This window comes from Rhipicephalus microplus, chromosome 3 (genome assembly GCF_043290135.1).
Source record: "Rhipicephalus microplus isolate Deutch F79 chromosome 3, USDA_Rmic, whole genome shotgun sequence".
NCBI lineage: Eukaryota > Metazoa > Arthropoda > Arachnida > Ixodida > Ixodidae > Rhipicephalus > Rhipicephalus microplus.
Genome location: NC_134702.1, coordinates 134,209,881 through 134,230,396, shown reverse-complemented (window position 1 = coordinate 134,230,396; position 20,516 = coordinate 134,209,881). Strand labels below are relative to the sequence as shown.

The following is a 20,516-nucleotide window of genomic DNA, read 5'->3' as shown; positions in this document are numbered from 1 at the left end:
TGCATTCTGTTAATTTCCCAATCGCAGTCGTTCCTGCACCGTTAGTGAGTGGTGCATCGACCACGTCTTCGCCAATACAATTTTCAAGTTAATTCAAGTCAATTTCAAGTTAAGTTAGTTTCAAGTTAAACAACAGCGCTAAACAACATAAAGCAGCGAGTATATAGCATAACAGAGTAAATTGCCATGTGTTTGCTACCTGACATGGCTGAATGACTTTGTTTATGTACTTTGTTTACCTACTGCATCCGACTGCGAAGCAAGACGGCTCAGCATATGGCTGCAGAATTGGGTGGCTTGAATGTTGTACGCCGAATAAAAACCTACTCCCGCTTGTTTCATGTGCCGTTTAAACAGCACTGTTTGCTATTCAAAGCCTGCAAAAGCCCTGTAAGGACATAATTCAAGCACATTCAATGACCTGGCCGAAAGTTAAGGCGAGAGGAGATTCGAAAAAAAAATTAGGAAAGGTTTTGTAAATTTGTAGCCAATAGGGAGCTTGCATGAACGGGGGCGACGCTATGCGCTTTAAGTGGGCAGCCATTTTTCGTCAGAGGCGCGCTACCAGCTTCCTACAGCTCGGGGTCTGGTGCCGCCATCTCATGCCGTCAACATGACAAGCCTCACAAGCAATCACTCTCTGAACCAACGTTTCTAGAATAGGTTCTAGAAGCGTTGCTCTGAACCTACTATCATAGAGTTTCATACAATATTACATAGAGATGAATCTGGCTCGGAAATTGTGTATCATTAAGGCAAATATGAAAAGTACAGGCTTTGGATTGCCTTGCGTTGGCTAGTGAACTAGACTATAAACCTTTTCGTACAGTTCATGTTTCGATCTTTGCGCAGCGAGACCGTGCGAGTGAGTGCGACTATCAACGATAGGTGGCGATGCGAATGTGAGCAGATGATATAGTGCTAATGGCTGACAACAAGGAAGATTTGCAGAGATTGGTGGACATCTGCGGCAATGAGGGAGATAGGTTAGATTTTAGACTCAGTAAGGAAACATCAGCAGTCATGATTTCTAATGATAATGAAGGTATTGAGCTTAGAATACAGGAGGTCACGCTAGAGATAACAGATAAATACAAATATATGGGCGTATGGATAAGCAATGGGGCCGAGTACCTAAGGGAACACAAAAAATACGTGACGACTAAAGGTAACAGGAATGCAGCGGTAATGAAAACAGGGCACTGTGGAATTACAATAGGTATGATGATGTGAGAGGAATATGGAAAGGGGTCATGGTTCCTGGTCTGACGTTCGGCAATGCAGTCTTGTACATGAGATCAGAAGTTCAAGCAAGATTAGAAATTAAGCAACGTGGAATAGGTGGCCTGCTTTAGGAGCTCGCAGGAACACACCAAATCAGGGAGTACAAGGTGATATGGGATGGACATCATTCGAGGGCAGGGAAGCTAGCAGCAAGATAAAATTTGAGAAGCGATTGAGAGAAATGGGGGAGGAGCGTTGGGCAAGGAGCGTTTTCTGCTACTTGTACACGAAGAATGTAGATACAAAATGGAGGAAGTGAACCAGAAAATTGACTGGTAAATACTCAGAAAACAGCAAGGGGCCAAACCAAAAAGAATTATCGGTTAAGAAGAAGGTGAAGGAAGCTGAGACCGACATGTGGAGAATTGGCATGATTAAGAAGTCCGCACTAGAGATCTATCGAACATTTAAGCAGGAAATTGCCAAGGAAGGATCTATGTTAATATACGGGCTAGTTCTCTACTGTTTGAGGCCAGGACGGGAGTATTGCGAACCAAGACATATCGGGCCAAATACGAAGGGGTAGACACGGTATGCAGTGCGTGTGGAGAGGAAGAAGAAACTGCCGAACACTTGATAATGTTCTGTAAAGGGATTGACCCTATTGTTCAGAATGATGGCGCAGAGTTCTTCAAAGCACTGGGGTTTAGGGACAGGCAGGGCAAGATAGACTTTAAGCGGGTAGAAATAACTAGAAGGAGGTTATCTGATTGGTGGCTAAAGTCAAGGCATGAGTGAAAATTAAACCCTTCAGTGCAAAGTACGAGTGCTCAACATCACTATTTAAAGGGAAAAATAAATCTAGTTTTATAGTTCATTAAGTATTACGGCTTGGTGGTGCTAGCCACCGCCCGATCTAAAGGGTACAGCCATATTCATCTATCCATCCATAAGATTTAAGGTCGTGCAAGGCTGTGCAAGGTCGGTTGGTGCAGGGGCAGCGCATAACGAGAGATAAGTTTCTCTTCATTTCTTTGTGTTCGTGAACACCATTATTATTTTTTCTCTCCTAATCAATAATTAGCGTTGCGAGTATTGTAGGTGTGGGACACGGGCAACGTTGTAGTCACGTTGACCACGTGAACGGGGTAGGCGGCTGTTTTGAACAAGTTCGGGGCGTCTGCTTAGTTGCTAAACAGCTAGAGCCAAACACGAAGGGGACCTAGTGAGAGGCTACTAGCGAAATTGAACACGTCAATGCGCGGTGTAGGCGGCAACTTCAAACAGTTGTTGAGGTATGAAAGTTAACGGAGGCGACTGGATAGCGGGATTAGGGTTAAACGTACGGCTGTCGGGCACTCGGTCCTGTGGTCGGGCGGGCGATGGCTAAGGAGGCTAGGAAAACCACGAGCAAGAGTGAGCTGGTGCAGTGCGCAGAATGCAAGCGCTGGTGCTACTTAGATGAGACAGCATTCACGAGTTTGACCGACGCGCAGAAGGCGAGCTTCGTGTGCAGGCTGTGCGAGGTACTGAAGGCGGCTGTGCAGCGCACGGAGGCTAGCATCGAGGGGCTTCAGGGGGAGCTTAGGGCAGAACGGGAGCAGAGGATAGAACTCCAAAAACAGCTCGGAGCGTCACGTGAGCGGGAGGAGGCTACCTCCAGCCTATTAGAGCAAATGAAGGGCGACCTTCGAAAAGAACGGGAAAGGCGGACCGAGCTCGAGTAGCGGGTAAAGGAGCTGATGGCACTTTGCCCCGGCCCCGAGTGGTGTGAAGCGGAAGGCATGGGTAGCGGAGAAGGTGACAGGCGGAAAGGAACAGGTAAGAAGGGAGGTTAGGATGCCGCAGTGTCTGGCCGCAGCACGGAGCCCTAGCAAAAATTCTGATAGAAAAACTGATAGGCTATCAGGTTATTGACAGTTGTATCAGTCTATAGGTGTATCAGTCTATCAGTGTATCAGTCTATCAGTGTACCAGTCTATCAGTGTACCAGTCTGTCAGTGTACCAGTACTCGTGTGCCAGCCTATAAGTGTAGCATTCTACTCTGATAGGCCCACAAGCGAATCGGTGCTTAGCCAACTGGCAGGTGCACCGCTACATCAGAGCAAGCAGGACACAAATAGGAACACAGAAATCAAACAAAATATTTTATTTGATGTGCCTTCCTTGGTTAATCTTTTGATTTCATAAAGTCATTAATTTTGTTTGCCAAAGCTTTATTGAGGAGCTTCTTCATTTCCTCAACCTCTCCAATCAGAACGGGGTGCTTCAAAAAATGGTTGAAGAAATCTGCATGATCAAAAACAAAGCAAGTTACAGGCACTTATTAAGCGACAATTATGTGCATTCTAAATAAAGGAGTCAATATGACAAGGAAATAAGTAGGAGTGCTACCAGTCTGCCTCTCTAATATTGTTTAAAATTAGTTTGTGGGTTCTTGCATAAAAATACCCCACTCCAGTAGGCAAAAGCTACACTTAAAGCTTTAGTAAGTAATTACAACACAAGTTGGCAGTGAAACTTCGGCTGATTACGTGCAAAAATGGAGCCACCAACTTCCATGAATTTTGGTCAGATTGCAAAATTTCACCTACCTGAAAACACAGCATATGTTTCTTTCTCCTAGGGAGATTTCGCCTCCACTTTAGACCTATTGGAGGCTGCACCAGTAACACTTCTACCGACTTGGCCTGTTGTATAAAAAATGGTAACGGCCGCCTCACGAACAAAGCGGGTCTGTCTTTTCAAGCCCATGGGGTGATTGTACAACCTCTTGGGAACGGCAATTCCTTCGCTCCGTAAACTTATAAAACAAGTCAAAGATGATGTGCACACATTAGTTTATCAATGCACATTTTCTCATTAAAGCAAAGCAATATATCTTCAAGACAAAGCATACTAGAGTTTTATGATACCTCTCTGTCAGTGGGCACATAATTGATAAGCGGTGCAGCCTCCCTCACACTTGAGTGGGCTACTTCAGGGCTGTCCGTGGTGGCTGTGGTGGTTCCAGCGTGGCAGCACATAGTGGTGGCAAAGGTGCAAGTCATTTCTGTTTTTGAGGCTTGCGGCTGCAACACCCGCAAAGGACAAGGTTCTTTGCTGCAATGAAAAAGTAGAGTGTGCAGAAATAAAGTATATTGCACCCTTGATTGTCACAGTAGCATCCTAGGTGTGCATGGTCAAATAATATATATGATAAACATAGCATGGAGTTGAGATACGCAATTAAAGTGTAATGATACGTTGCATGTCGCGTCTCAAGACCATGGTGTGATTATAGAAGATGCCGTGGTGGAGGGCTCAAGAAATTTTGACCAAGTGGTGTTCTTTTTAATACCCACCACACTGCGAAAGTTGTAAAAGCACATTTTCAAGTGATTAGAAAAACATGCATGCATCCATGCCACCCATGAGCTTACATTGCATTCTGCTTTTCAGCAAAATTGCACGCTATAAGAATAGGGCAACTTGCTGCTGCATACAACCCTAGCAGCAGTGCGTTACAACAGCTTATGAAGAAATGATAAACCTGTTTGGAAATTTTCGCTGCAAAGGGCATTTTCCAGTAGGCTTATTCTTTCTAATGCTTTTGTATTTTGAGCCCTGAGCATATATATTCACTTCTTTCAGAAGCTCTTTCTCTGTTCTTTTTTTCAGCATTAGCAAACAGCAGGCCTCCCTGCTGCTTCTTAAAACGGTTGCTGACGTGCTTTGTCTTCTGCTTAACAGCAGCTTGACGTCGTGTTTCTTACAACTGCAGACAACCCAACACACAAATTTCACTGCTAATTCGCAAGCACAAATAGAGCGTAAATCCGCACAAGCAAAAATAATTTTAAACCAGTCAATTGTACAAAAAAATGTGACTAAGCTGCGCTCATACCACGATAGAATAAAATAAAATAGCTCTTCAGCATACTGCAACTTTACTAACACCTTCAATACGACGTTCCGGCGCCCGCGCAGTAGTGGAGCAGCGATGCTCTGATATATTCGTTAAGGGGGCGGGGAGTATATCAGAGCATTGGTGCTTCATGTGTGACACGGCACCACGTGCAGAGCAAAATTGGCTGTCGATTGTAATTGCGCCGCAGTAGCACATCAGCCGCAATGTCAACGATAGCCAAACTTGGCTGTCAGTAATAATTACGCTGCAAGTAGCATATCAGCTGCAGTGTGACCAATTGCAACTTACTTTTTTAAACGACTCATTGTCCACTTCATTTGAACTGCAGCTATTGGAGGAGTCCCAATCGGGTCTGCGGAATGGATGGTCGTTTTTCTGTTGCATTCCTTGCATCATCCTCGGTGCCTAAGAAAATATGACCAGTAAATAACTTCAGAACGACTGCTTCTTCCTCTTTGTTTTCTTATTGAGAATACAATAGGCGCGGACTTACCGTAAAGCTTAATCACTTGAGCGTGATAGTGGCCGCAGTGTGTGTTATCCTTCCAGAACACCCGGTACCACTTGTGCGGATCAAGATTGCCTGTATCCTTCGGATTGATATACTTACATGCACTTACCGGGACTATTAATTTTTAATTATCATCGCGAAACCAAACATCTTGAAGAATTTCGAGTGTACAGGCGCGATACTGAGCAATTAAGAGACGCAACAATGTTCACATGCACTACACACGCACCAAGGCCGCCACGAACTTGCTATTGATGATGATAGCGGTGCCATTTGTGGATATCCCAAGTAGTTTATGCAACCACGAGTCCACGACTCCTTCCTCAACACAACGCAATTTAGTTTTTGAAAACAAAAATATTTATTTGCGAAACATTTACTTCATGTTTTTAGAACCTTAGAGGGTAGTTTTTTTAGAGCTCACAGCAAATAATATATAAACAATGAATGCAATTACTGTGAAATGGTGACGCTGTGCATGGCCTCCGAGATGGCAAATGCGCAATGACGGGCGCGCAGCGGCAATTTCAGAAATCATGCGCTGTGTCGCCATATTCGCGTTGGTTAGGCTAGGTGGCGTTAGCCGCCGCCCAATTTAAAGGGTACAGCCATTGGTAGGTGTTCTGTGGTACAGCCATATCAATCCATTCATCCATTTATCTATCACATTAATAAGGCTACAACACGGAGGAAGGAAAGGTGGGCTACAATCATCTAACCATAATGGCAGTCAGCGACCACCATGGCGACGACCACCTTCCTCCGTGGCGACCACAGTACAATACACCTTCACCAAGCGAGGGGTTCTGTAGCGTCACTACCTCGCGCCGTGATCTCGCGGCACATGTTATAGTTTATGACAAAATCTGCACCGCGTGCTTAACATTCAAGGCACAGCAAGCAGGTTGTGAATGTGAAGCCTTGGTCGATGTAATCGATCTTTACCCGTTCACTTATTATCAGTCCCGCAGCCTCACTTTGCGTGGACACCATCAAGCGCGCTACTTGAAGTTTGTGTCAAGTTCGACGAGAGATGGATTCAACTCAACCACAGCCTCGATCAAAAAGAAGAAAAAAAAAACGCTATTTGGAGCCTGGATCGTAATATGTAGTACCTCGGACAAGGAGCGGTGGAGGCGCTGTCGGCCAACCAGCTACACTCAGCAAGAGCATTCCTCAGTCTTTAGCTGGTGATTGATGTTCTGGAGTAGCGGCCTTCGACACGTGAAGTCTGAGTGATGCGCATGGTGACAGCAATGAAAATCCTGATCCCGACGAAACTTACGGCTTCGAGGAAAACTCGTTCAGCGATTCCGACTGGACTGCAGATGCAGCTCGCGACAATGTTGGCATGAGCGACACTTTTTAAATGCAACAATGGCATGTATTTTACACTGGTGCATGTTAATAAACTGCCAGGCTCTGTGTGTGTGCTCATGTGTGTGAGGCTTACATCAAAACTATTCAAGAACCCATCTCACATTGGTATTTGCTCAGAAACAGAGAAAAAAAGTTGTGCTTGAAGGATGTAACCAGTGTGTTTGCACATGAAAGTTGGATGTGTTTGCTATGTTGCTGATGTACCAAACTTGTTTAAAACTTGTGACATATATAGCCAGTCTAATATGAGTTTAGCAAGGTAGGACAACTAAATGTTGGCTCGATCCTTTATATTGTTGTTCTCTTCACAACTGAACTTTTCTCATGGTAGGCAGCTTCTTTGTGTGTGTGTGTGTGTGTGTGTGTGTGTGTGTGTGTGTGTGTGTGTGTGTGTGTGTGTGTGTGTGTGTGTGTGTGTGTGTGTGTGTGTGTGTGTGCGCGTGTGCGTGTGTGTGTTTTGCAGTCAAATGCTTTAGCCTTAATTAGTACATGGTTTTTGATTTATTAATCTTGTGAGGATTACAGGCAAGTAATATAGCAGGTATGTGCCACCGCTTGGGCTTTGTGAAAAGACACACCTGTGAATAACAACTGCTGCTATCAACATATCAGCCAAATCATGCAGCTGCAAGTGACATTTTTCATATAGATGACTGTGCTCACTTCGAATTTTCGGATGCCTGTATGTGGTGTAAAACAACTGAAAGCATGCTATTGGCCTACAGCCAAAATAAATCAAGAGCAGCTTTTTAATCGAATGTGCTTCTTGCCACAGTGTGCTGCCACATGCTGGCACTGCTGTCCAAAATCTTCTAACATTGCATAGTCACACTCGCACATGGGAATGGCAACACGAAAAAGCTACTGTGTTTCTTCAAGCATCCTCTAGCTCATAATGTGTGCTTACATATCGCACTTCTTTACTGCCATTCCTCCCTGTAGTTTTCGGTACAGCTTGTTGGGACCGACGAGAAAAAAAAGAAAGCGGTTGAAGGGCGCAATCAACCCCTCAACTTGCTTTGAAATATTTCTGGCAGTGGATTTGCGAGGCATTAAGTTTTGATGATGAGGTCAATTAATGATTACTCAAAGGAGCATTTCATTGTTTATTTAAATTATCTCATTCAGTATGGATTATGACACTAATGTAGTGGCTCGTCATTAAAGGCAAAGCACTATGTGGGAGAGACAGCTGGGGTTGGCTTGTGTTGTGAAAGGGAGAAACTGCAGCACCACCCGAGGCTTTCGAGTCCCCGCCGTTTCGAAAAATTATGTATCAGCATGCTCATTTCACAGTAGTGGACTGATTATTAAGTTATCTCCCTTGGAATGTTTACTGGCCCTATAACTTAAAATTTAGAAATTATGTTAGTATTGCTCTGTGATGAGAAGTTTTGTTTGTATTGTTTCAAGTTATGTTTATACTGTCATCTGATAAGCTTTCGAGGCTAGTATCTTGAAATTTCTAGACGTCATCTATCATTGTCAGCATTAACTGTGTTGCTATCTGGCACCTGCAATCCCATTCGTACACAGAATAAAGCGTTCATCTAGGCTGAAAGCTGCTTTGCATATTTAAAGCTCAGTTTGTCAATTATGCACCACCATGAAACATTGTACATTTTATTCTACGCACCCAAAAGCTGCCAGTTGCACTCTTTGAGTCATCATAATATTTCACACAATGGTCGTCAAGTGTTCAATAGAAAACACTGATACACTAATATACATGCAGAAATGACCAATGACATATATGTGGGCAGTGTGTTAAAAAAAAGAAGTACCGTTAAAATGTCAGTAATGCATCTTGAAGATCCGATAAATTAACAAAAGACTAAAACTCTAAAGACTAATATATGCCATAAAAATGACCAATCAAACTTATTCAAAAGCTGGTAGCACTGGTAAGACTGTGTATCAGTCTGATATGAGACTGGTAGCACTGGTAAGAAAATGTATCAGACTGATATGAATGTCTATAAGAACTGGTAAGACTTTGTGTGTGTCTAGTACCAGACTGGTACAACTTACAGGAAACTGTATCAGACTGATTCAGACCTCTATCAGAACTTTTGCTAGGGAGGCCCCGAGAACATACTGCTCGGTGGCACGGCAGTCCTCGAGCAGGGCAGGAACACAGGACAAATGGCAGAGAGAGAAACAGGTGAAGCAAACAGGGGCGCCATCACAAACAGGAAGCCAGCGATAGGAGCGTAGAAGGGTCCTGGTGGTGGGGGACCCCAAAGTGGCCACGGTTAGGGATGGCGTCTTCAAGACAGTGATGGAAGATGGGAGAGTGAGGGTGGAGGCCCAGTCAGGGAAGGGCATGGTGGATGCACTGGCCAAAGCTCAGGAGGTTGCAGAGGACAGCATGGAGGGCAAAAATCTAGTCATTATTTATGCTGGGCTCAATGATGTGTAGAAGGGCAAGGATCAGAACCTTCAACGACAGTTAAAGGATAGGATGCGTAAGCTCGGAGAAGCCTCTGGGAGTGTGCATGTGACCATATGCACAGTCCCAGAGGTCTGGGGGCAGTCTCGTGGGATTGAAAGGAGGGTAGTGGAGGCCAACTGTGTGATCAAGGGTATGAGCCGGCAACTCGGATACAGCGTAATGGAGGTGAACCAAGACGTGCACGAGCCCGGCGCTCGCCCCTTTGCACAGGATGGCATTCACTACAGCGGTGCGACGGGAAGGAGGGTTGGTAATAGGATGGGTCGTCAAGCCACCGCTTTTTTTAGAGTTGCCCAGAGCTCTGAGGCCAACAGTGTAGCCGAAGACGGTTCTAAAGGGGCACAAATATTCGAGCCACACGGAGTCCGTGGGAGAAGAAATCGATGTAAGCACAAGGGCCGAGCTAAGTCTGGCATAGGCTATATTAACATGCAGGGTGGCAGGAATAGGTTAAAGTTGGAAGAGATAGAAGACCAGTTGAGGCAGGAGGAACTGATGGTATATAGGGTTGTGGAGACACATCTTCGGGACATGGAGCAACCACCTTGCAATCCGAACTACGTATGGGAATATTGTAATAGAACAGAAGGCAGCAGAAAGGGGGTGGTATTGGGGCATTTATTTATAAAAGTACAGACTGGCAAAGGGTCAAGCAGGAGTGCAAGGAACAGTTATGGCTAAAAAGGAAAGTGGCAGGACAAATGACACTCCTTGGTTTGTTGTACACTTGGACGGGAGCAAAGGCCAAAAGGAAAACCAGGCAATGGTCGAGTGTATATCAAGGGACGTTGAGGAATTAGTAGGAGAGTGCGAAAAATGAAACTAGGAGATATGAATGCGCACATAGAAGATATAGATGGGTATACTGACTCAACAGGCAAAATGATCATAGATATGTGTGAAAGGCATGATTTGATCTTTTGCAACAGTACTAAGATGTGTGAAGGGCAAATAACATGGGGGGTAGGAAGGCTGCAGTCAACGATAGATTACGCACTGATGTCACATAGGATGTACGATAAGCTCAGGGGAATGCACATAAATGAACGTGGCTCCAGAAGTCTGGGTAGTGATCACAAACGTATCAAGCTAAGTTTTGGAAGAGCAGTGAAAGTGGGAAGGAGACAAGATGAGCAACGAGCAAAAGGCAAATAGCAATTGCTACTAAACAAATTGAGAAAGTAATCACTGAGGATAATAAAATAGTGTGGACATACACATATTTAATTAGACTGTTTGAGCTAGAGCTTGCTAAGGCACGTGACAAGTCACCCCGGAAAAGAAGACACAAGCCCAAGGGTTGATGGAATGAGGAAGAGAGCCATAGCAAAACGTCAGGAAGCCTCTAGGGAACACAAACATGCTAAGCAGTGGGGTGAACTGACAGATGATGTTGAAAGAAAATGGGACATCTTTCTAAGCTCTAGAAGCGAAGCATTCCTTCTGATCAAAGAAAAGATTAGAAGAAAATGTGCTCAGTGGCTGGCAGAAGTACATAAAACGACAGAAAAGCAGCTACGAAATTTTGGAACCATCTAAACTCCCTAAGGAATGAAACAAGCCTAGAGCAGAGGTTTACAACTACAGCTCAAAGTGGTAGGCTAGAAGGGGACGAAGCTGTGGAATATTGCCACGTTCCATTTCTCAAGTTTTGTTATCGTCCCAAAACACTACACAATTATCAGCGCAAACCACGCCTGCAGTTTTCCAGAAGCTTCCAGACTGTAGTGTATCATTTCGATAAAATCACGCCTACTCTGCGAACTGTACAGATTATTCTGGAACCTACGCCACCGCCAGCGATAACGCTAGAACGTTCGACAGCAACAGTATAAATGCCGATGCGCTTCGCCGCTTGTGAGTAGTTGATCGACGGCCGACGCTCCGTTCACTGCTATCTGTGCAATACTGCTACTGTAATCGAATTTTCCGTTTACCGGGCACAGGTTTGCCTAAATAAACAGTTAAATTCCAACATAAAGTCTCCTGTCTTCGGCCACGTCACGACCCCGTGACATCTGGTGGAGGTGCTGCTTCGTTCATGTACCGGACGCCCCCGTTAAGCCGTGAACCCAGCCCACGTCGCGGAGAAGACACCGACCCCAACCAGGAGCAGTGAACAAGCCGCCGACAGCAAGGGCAACCACCGGAGTACGGGCTTCTACAAGACAAGGCGCGGAAGACCAAGGCCATGACCACGACTGCAGCGACAATGACAACCGCAGCATCCCAGGCCACGATGGTCTTGCATCATCCCAGGGAACCACTAATTTTCCATGGGTCATCGTTCGAAGACCCGGAGTCCTGGCTAGAAACATACGACCGTGTGGCCGCTCTCAACCACTGGGACCATGACGAAAAGCTCCGTCATGTGTTCTTCTATTTGGAAGACACCGCAAGGGCCTGGCTCGAAAATCGGAAGTTCACGCTCCGAACGTGGGATGTTTTCTGCGGCGCATTCCTGCAAACGTTCTCGAGCGTCGCTCGCAAAGAGAGGGCCGCTGCTTTATTAGAAACCCGGGTTCAGCTACCAAATGAAAATGTCACCATTTTCACAGAAGAAATGACCCGCCTATTCCGTCGCGCTGACCAGACATGCCTCAGGAGAAAAAAGTTCGTTTCCTCATGTGAGGGGTCAAACAGGAGCTCTTCGCGGGACTGATGAGAAATCCACCGAACACCATCCAAGAATTTTCCCAATTTGCGCATGTCCAAGACCCTGGACATGCGCACCCGACAGTATCATCGTCACCTGACTCCAGAATGCGCTGCTGCTCAAGCCAGTAACTCCGAAGATCTGCGTGAAACGATCCGAGCGATCGTGCGGGAAGAGCTGCGCAAGCTGTTGCCTTCGGCGCAGCCTCAAGTGGATTCGATCGCCGACAATGTGCGAAAAGAAGTTCGGCAATCGCTTCTTATTCCCCAAGCACCACTGCCCGAGCCGGAAGCTATGTGCTACGCCGCTGCAATGCGCCACAACGCTCCTCCCCGTCCCCGCCAAAACGCCACCCCATCACACTTCCTTCGACAGACGCCACCACCACCACCACCCCCACTATCGTCATACCGTTCGCCAGCGGCTCAGCGCAGTGCACCGAGGAAGACTGACGTCTGGCGCACCCCTGACCACCGCCCGCTCTGCTACCACTGCGGCGAGGCCGGACACACATACCGCCGTTGTCAGTACCGACAGATGGGACTGTGTGGCTTCGCCGTCAATGCACCGCGTCCACAGCCAGGAGAACGGCCACGTGATATCGCTGACTACCTGACAGGAACTCAGTGGACACCACGAAGCCCTTCGCGTTCGCCGTCGCCCAGCCGCCGCACGTCACCACACCACCGGCAGTACTCTAGCCCAACGCGGGGCCGGTCTCTTAGCCCGTATCCGGGAAACCAAGGGCAGCAACCGATGGAGGTGCGGTTGCTGTGTGACGAACTACCGAAGATCCTCCGACGATGACGACGCCGCGGCGGAGCTTTCCGAACACAACGCCAACCAGGCAAAGCCTTGACGGCGAAAACTCACCGAAGGTGACCTGACGACGCAACATGGAAGCAGCGGAACAAGCCGACGCAGCCGTGACCCGACGCCACACCCTAACTGTAATGCGAGACGGCGAACTAGCGACCTCGACGTTGTTATCGACGGCCACAGTGTGACCGCTCTCGTCGATACTGGAGCCGACTACTCCGTCATCAGTGGGTCGTTCGCCACGAAGTTAAACAAAGTTAGGACAGCTTGGGAAGGCCCTGAAATCCGCACAGCCGGAGGTCATCTCGTAACGCCTGCAGGAATCTGCACAGCGAGAGTCACCATTAACGGCCGTATTTATCCTACAGACTTCATAGTCCTACAGCGTTGCTCGAGAGATGTCATCCTTGGCATGTACTTCTTATGCCTCCATGGTGCTGTCATCAACCTAAAAACAAAGTTGATAACGTTATCCACAGAAGAAGCACTACCGCCGCGCACGCCGTCAGAAAACCATGCCTTGAATGTGCTGGAAGAACAAGTCACCAATCCGCCTCGCTCAAGCGTCATTATTTCAGTCGGCGCTCCTAAATCACCTGACTTGGAAGGCCTTCGTCGTTGAAGGCAGTCAGCATCTGTTGGTCACCCGAAATATTTGCGTCGCAAGAGGAATTGCAGAGCTGCGGGGAGGCAAAGCAGCAGCTATGCTCACGAATTTCAGCAATGAGTACAAACATGTGAACAAAGGAACAACGGTCGCATACATCGAAGAAATTGTCGAAGCCACAAGTGCTTTCGCCCTCGCCGATTCTGCGAAACCTGCTCAAAGGAACCAAGCCCCTCCCATAGGTTTCGATGTCAATCCCAGACTTCCGAACCATAAGCAAGAACAGCTCAAGGCCCTTCTCCTGCAATACGAAGATTGCTTTTTGTCGTCATCAAAAATTCGGCAGACCCCAATCACGAAACATCGCATCATAACCGAAGAAAATGCCAGACCACTCCGTCAGAGTCCGTACAGGGTTTCGATGCGAGAACGTGAGGCCATGAAGAGACAAGTTGATGGAATGCTGCGGGATGACATTATCCAGCCGTCCAGGAGTCCATGGGCATCCCCCGTGGTGTTAGTAAAGAAAAAGGATGGGACCCTACGTTTCTGCGTATTATCGCCGCCTGAACAATATTACAAGAAAGGACGTGTATCCTCTCCCACGAATAGACGACGCACTTGATCGGCTCCATAACGCCAAGTACTTTTCGTCAATCAACCTCAAGACTGGCTATTGGCAAATCGAAGTCGACGAAAGAGACCGAGAGAAGACAGCGTTTATAACACCAGACGGCCTCTTCGAGTTTAAGGTGATGCCCTTCGGTCTTTGCTCAGCGCCTGCAACTTTTCAACGCGTTATGGATACAGTACTGGCAGGGTTAAAGTGGCAGACTTGCCTTGTGTACTGGGATGACGTCGTCGTGTTTTCCTCGAGTTTCGACGAGCATCTTCGGCGCCTTGAAGCTGTACTTCAAGTCATCAAGACGTCTGGACTTACACTGAAGCAAGAAAAGTGCATATTTGCGTACGAGGAGCTCTTGTTTCTGGGGCACGTTATTAGCAAGTATGGAGTTCATCCCGATCCACGGAAAACAGCCGCCATCGCCGACTTCCCGCTGCCCACTGACAAGAAGGCGGTTCGCCGATTTTTGGGTCTGTGCGCCTATTATAGACGGTTCGTGAAAAACTTCGCCCGCATCGCCGATCCTCCCACTAACCTTACCAAGGCCGACGTGGAGTTCAAGTGGGAAACGCCGCAGGAACACGCTTTCCAGGAGCCTAAACATCGCCTCCAGACGCCTTCGTTACTTGCCCATTTCGACGAATTCGCCGAGACAGAAATACACACTGACGCAAGCAGCGTAGGTCTTGGCGCCGTTCTTGTGCAGAGGGCTGACAGATTTGAAAGGGTTAATAGTTACGCCAGCCGATCGCTATCCAAAGCAGAAGCCAATTATTCCACAACAGAAAAGGAGTGCCTCGCCATCACCTGGGCTACGTCGAAATTTCGCCCCTACCTCTACGGCAGGCCCTTCAAAGTTGTGAGCGACCACCACGCCTTGTGTTGGCTAGCCACCTTAAAGAACCCTTCAGGTCACCTTGCACGATGGAGCCTGAGACTTCAAGAATATGACATTACTGTCATTTACAAGTCCGGCAAGAAACACTCCGACGCCGGCTGTCTCTCTCGTGCGCCTGTCGACCAACCACCTCCCGACGACCCGGATGACGACTACTTCTTGGGAACGATAACTACCGGGGACTTCGCTGAACGACAGCAGGTCGACCCGGAACTTAAGGCCCTAAAAGAATAACTCGAAGGCAAGACCGCCGAAGCCCCGAAGGTATTCAATCGCGCACTTGCGTCGTTCTTCCTGCGAAACGGTCTTCTACAAAAGAAAACCTTTTCACCGCTTCGACCTAAGTACCTCCTTGTGGTGCCTTCAGCTTTGCGACCAGAACTCCTGCAGACCCTGAACGACGATCCGACGGCAGGGCACTTCTGTGTTTCTCGCACGCTCGCGAGGATACAAGAAAGGTACTACTGGCCACGTCTTACCACTGACGTCACTCGTTATGTGAGGACATGCCGGGACTGTCAGCATCGCAAGGCACCGCCGACAAGGCCAGCGGGACTTCTGCAGCCAATTAAACCACCTTGTCGACCTTTCCAGCAGATTGGTATGGACCTACTGGGGCCGTTCCCGACGTCGGCTTTCGGAAACAAGTGGATCGTGGTACTTGCCGACTACCTCACCCGCTTCGCCGAGACAAAATCTCTTCCCAAAGGCAGTGCATCCGAGGTAGCTAAGTTCTTCGTCGAAAATATTGTCCTATGTCACGGCGCCCCGGAGGTCCTTATCACCGACAGAAGAACGGCATTTACTGCCGACTTAACTCAAGCGATTTTGGCATACAGCCAGACAAACCACCGCCGGACGACAACGTACCATCCACAGACCAACGGCCTCACCGAGCGGCTTACCAAGACGATCGCCGACATGCTGGCAATGTACGTCGATGTCGAACACAAGACGTGGGACGCCATTCTTCCGTACGTGACCTTCGCATACAACACGGCGGTGCAGGAGACGACACAGATATCTCCATACAAATTGGTCTACGGAAGGAGCCCGGCTACGACGCTCAATGCCATGTTACCCAACGTTACCGACGAAGAAAACCTCGATATGGGTGAGTACCTTCAACGCGCCGAAGAAGCCTGACAACTCGCGCGTCTCCGTATCAAGAATCAACAGACGACCGACAGCCGCCGTTACAATCTTCGACGACGCTTCGTGAAATACCAGCCCGGTGAACGTGTTTGGGTGTGGACGCCGATACACCGACGTGGACTAAGTGAAAAGCTTCTGCGATGGTACTTCGAACCGTACAGGGTGGTTCGACGTCTCGGCCCACTTGATTGCCAGGTTGTCCCCGACGACATCACGAACTCTCAACGACGCCGATCGTGACCTGAAGCCGTCCTTGTCGCGCGCCTCAAGCCCTTTCATGCGCGTTGACAAACTGAAACAGTGTTTTTGTATTATTATTGTATCGTAATTTATTCATTGTACTTTCTTGCATATTTGTTGTACCTTCATCTTTAGTTTAAGCACTGGGACGATGCCTTTTTCAGAGGGGGCAATGCCACGTTCCATTTCCCAAGTTTTGTTATCGTCCCAAAACACTACACAATTCTCAGCGCAAAGCGCGCCTGCAGTTTTCGAGAAGCTTTCAGACTGTAGTAGATCATTTCGATAAGATCACGCCTACTCTGCGAACTGTACAGATTATTCTGGAACCTACGCCACCACAAGCGATAACGCTAGAACATTCGACGGCAACAGTATAAATGCCGACGCGCTTCGCCGCTTGTCAGTAGTTCATCGACAGCCGACGCTCCGTTCACTGCTATCTGTGCAAGACTGCTACTGTAATCGAACTTTCCGTTTGCCGGGCACAAGTTCGCCCAAATAAACAGTTAAATCCCAACATAAAGTCTCCTGTCTTCGGTTACATCACGACCCCGTGACAAGGGTGACAGAAAAATTTCAACAAAGAAGAGCCTTATGCACTACAATAGACAAGGATGGACCAAGTGGCGCAATGGCTCCATTTTGACAACGAGAGTGGGAAAGGGCTGAGAAGAGGGTTCCTAGTAGTACATCAACAGGCCCAGATGGCATTCCGATTATGCTGAAAAAGACATTGGGTCCGAAGTCTAAACAGACTTTGAGAGAGGCAGTGAGCAGAGCAATAATCGATGGTGAAGTCCCCGATGGATGGAAGCTTTGCAGGATGAGCATGATCTATAAAGGAAAGGAAGGACAAAGCTGACATAAACAACTACTGTCCTATAACAGTGACATCAGTGGTCTACAGCCTGCCGATGCAGATTATAAAGGAAAGACTGCAGGCATAGATAGAGGATGAGGGGGTGCTGGGAAAACTGCAGAATGGGTTTCGGAAACACAGAAGGTTGGAAGACAATCTGTTCTCACTGACGCAGTGCATCGGAATAGCAGAAAAGGAACTCAGACGCCTGTGGCTAGCATTTTTGGATAACAAGGGAGCTTACGATAGTGTAGTTCAAGAGGACTTGTGGGGAATATTGGACACACTAAGTGTGGAAGATGGAGTCACTAATCTTTTAAAGGAAATCTATAAAAGTAACAAGGTAGTTATAAAGTGGGAAAGACAGGTATCCAAGCCCACAGATGTGAAACGGGGGCTTAGGCAGGGGTGTCCTCTGTTACCCTTGTTATTCATGATGTACCTACAAAAATTAGAGGCCAAGTTAGAGGGAAGTGGACTTTGCTTCAACCTCTCTTTCGTCAAACAAGGAAAACTCATTGAACAGGCACTACCAGCATTAATGTACGCAGATGATATAGTGCTAATTACCGACAACAATGAAGATTTGCAGAGACTGATCGATATCTGCGGTGATGAGGGAGATAGGTTAGATTTCAGATTCTGTAAGAAAAAATCAACGGTCATGATATTCAATGATAATGAAGGTTGTGCGCTTAGAATACAGGAGGTCATGCTAGAGATAACAGATAAGTAAAAATATTTGGGCGTATGGATAAGAACTGAGACCGAGTACCTAAGGGAACACGAAATATACGTAACGACTAAAGGTAACAGGAATGTAGCAGTGATGAAAAATAGGGCACTGCGGAATTACAATAGGTATGATGTTGTGAAAGGAATATGAAAAGGGGTCATGGTTCCGGGTCTGACATTCGGGAATGCGGTCTTCTGCATGAGATCAGAAGTTCAAGCAAGATTAGAAATTAAGCAACGTGGAATAGGTAGGCTTGCTTTAGGAGCTCACGGAAATACACCAAAACAAAAAGTACAAGGTAATATGGGATGGACATCATTTAAGGGTAGGGAAGCTAGCAGCAAGATAAAATTTGAGAAGCGATTGAGACAAATGGGGGAGATCCATTGAGACCCATTGACCTCAAAAAATTGCCGGAGTTGGCCTGTAATTATATTGCGGTTATTTGCGGCAGAGCTGCTGCAGGTGCACCGAGCGATGTTAATCACTGTAAGGCTTCATATTAATTTGAACACGCTAAATCGTTCAACCACAAGTGGAAACTTTGGTATCAGAGCCCAGTTTCGCTCTTACGAACGCATAATCTTGCACAAGCCGCAACTTAAATGCTCACTTAGCGTTCATTATCGGCCACCGAATGTAACAGTTTTAGTGGCGTACAGTTACTCATTCTCAGATTTGGGTGTACTTTAAAGAACCTCAGGTGATCGAAATTTCCGGAGTCATCCACAACGGCGTCTCTCATAATCATATGGTCGTTTTGGGACGCCAAACCCCACATATCAATCAATCAATAAATGAATAAATAAATAAATAAATCACAGTTACACACTATTAGTGCAATAACCATGTTTCCAGCAGCAGACATGAGAACAGTTTTTACAGAAACTCTTTATTTTCATGTATGTCAAGTGTTCATGCACTACAACACTCATATATCCACCATTTGCTCTTTCTTTTATTATTATGGTAGGTTCACGTGTTTAAAAAAATAAGTGGGACTGAGTGAGTCAATAACATTGCACTAAGGGAATTCGACTAATCTGCAAAGCTCCGCTGAGATACCACTTCTTCCTGGACTGGGAGATTTCTTGGTGCATTTAGTTTAGAAGCAAGTAGCGTTGTATACACTACCGAAAAAAAGTAACCGGATAGCTTACTTGTTACGATAACAATAAATATTCGCGTTACCATCCTACATTGTCTACCAGAAAGGCAACGGGTTACCGTTACCGAAAAAAAATAACATACGTCTTTTTTGATTATACTCCATGATTGATATGTTTAGTTTAACGTCCAAAAACCACCATATGATTATGAGAGTCACCGTAGTGGAGGCTACCTTAAAGCAGCAGCTTCATTTCAACATGTATAACGAGTGCGTCAAATACTAATTGCCGAAGTAACGTGCTATACCAGTAACGGTGTTACTTACAACGCGTCACCACCAACACTGGAAACAAGGCGGACGTTCTCGCACTCATCACGATTATTATGAAGTACCAGATTTCTGACAGCGTAGCTTGCGACATAATATACAGGGCGACCATACGCCGCTCAGCGGTGTACGATTCATGGGCGACAGACTTTGCTAGAGCATCAGATGGAAGTCTTTCGTAGTCTTCCTCATTTTATTCCATCTTATGCAGCATTTTTTCTACAGACAGAGAGACTCCTCCACTAAGTGATCCACGTTGCCACCCTTAAGACTCTTCGAGAGGCTGAGGTGAAGCATTAAGTTTTGCGGACAAGCATAATTCAGCGACGCTGGGTCTACTTTTTTTTTTTTTGTCGTTGATACCTTCAGGCATTTCAGGGAAACCCAATGCAACCACCGATAAATGAAGTACTTGTAAAGCAGCTATACCGCCTGCGAAAAAAAAAGCAGCGCACCCGAGGGAAACCCTGCGAAGTGCGCCGCTCACTACTCATGGATGGATGGTTGGATGGATGGATATGGCTGTACTCTTTAGACCAGGCGGTGGCTAGCGCCACCAAGCCGTAATACTTAATGAACCAAAAACTAGATTTATTTTTTTTCCTTTAAATAGTGAGGTTGAGGATCCGTACTTTGCAGTGAAAGGTTTAATTTTCACTCGTGCCTAGACTTTAGCCACCAATCAAATAACCTCCTTCTAGTTCATTCTACCCGCTTAAAGTCTATTTTGCCCTCCTTGTCCCTAAACCCCAGTGCTTTGAAAAACTCTGCGCCATCACCCTGACCTAGAGGGTGAAGCCCTTTACAGAACATTAACAAGTGTTCGGCAGTTTCTTCTTCCTCTCCACATGCACTGCATACCATGTCTACCCCTTCGCATTTGGCCCGACATGTCTTGGTTCGCAATACTCCCGTCCTGACCTCAAACAGTAAAGAACTACCGCGAGTATTATCATAGATCTTTTCCTTGGCAATTTCCTGCTTAAAAGTTCGATAGAT

The 20,516-nt window shown here is 46.7% G+C and overlaps 1 long non-coding RNA gene across 1 annotated transcript; it reads right to left on the bottom strand.

Annotated features, from left to right (window-relative positions):
- Window positions 1-4,075: 4,075 nt before the first annotated feature.
- On the bottom strand, window positions 4,076-5,704 carry LOC142803362 (uncharacterized). Its single transcript, XR_012894075.1, has 3 exons — window positions 5,629-5,704; window positions 5,424-5,540; window positions 4,076-4,327 (listed from the first exon to the last, which is right to left on the bottom strand). It is a non-coding gene; the product is annotated as an uncharacterized LOC142803362 (long non-coding RNA).
- Window positions 5,705-20,516: the final 14,812 nt, after the last annotated feature.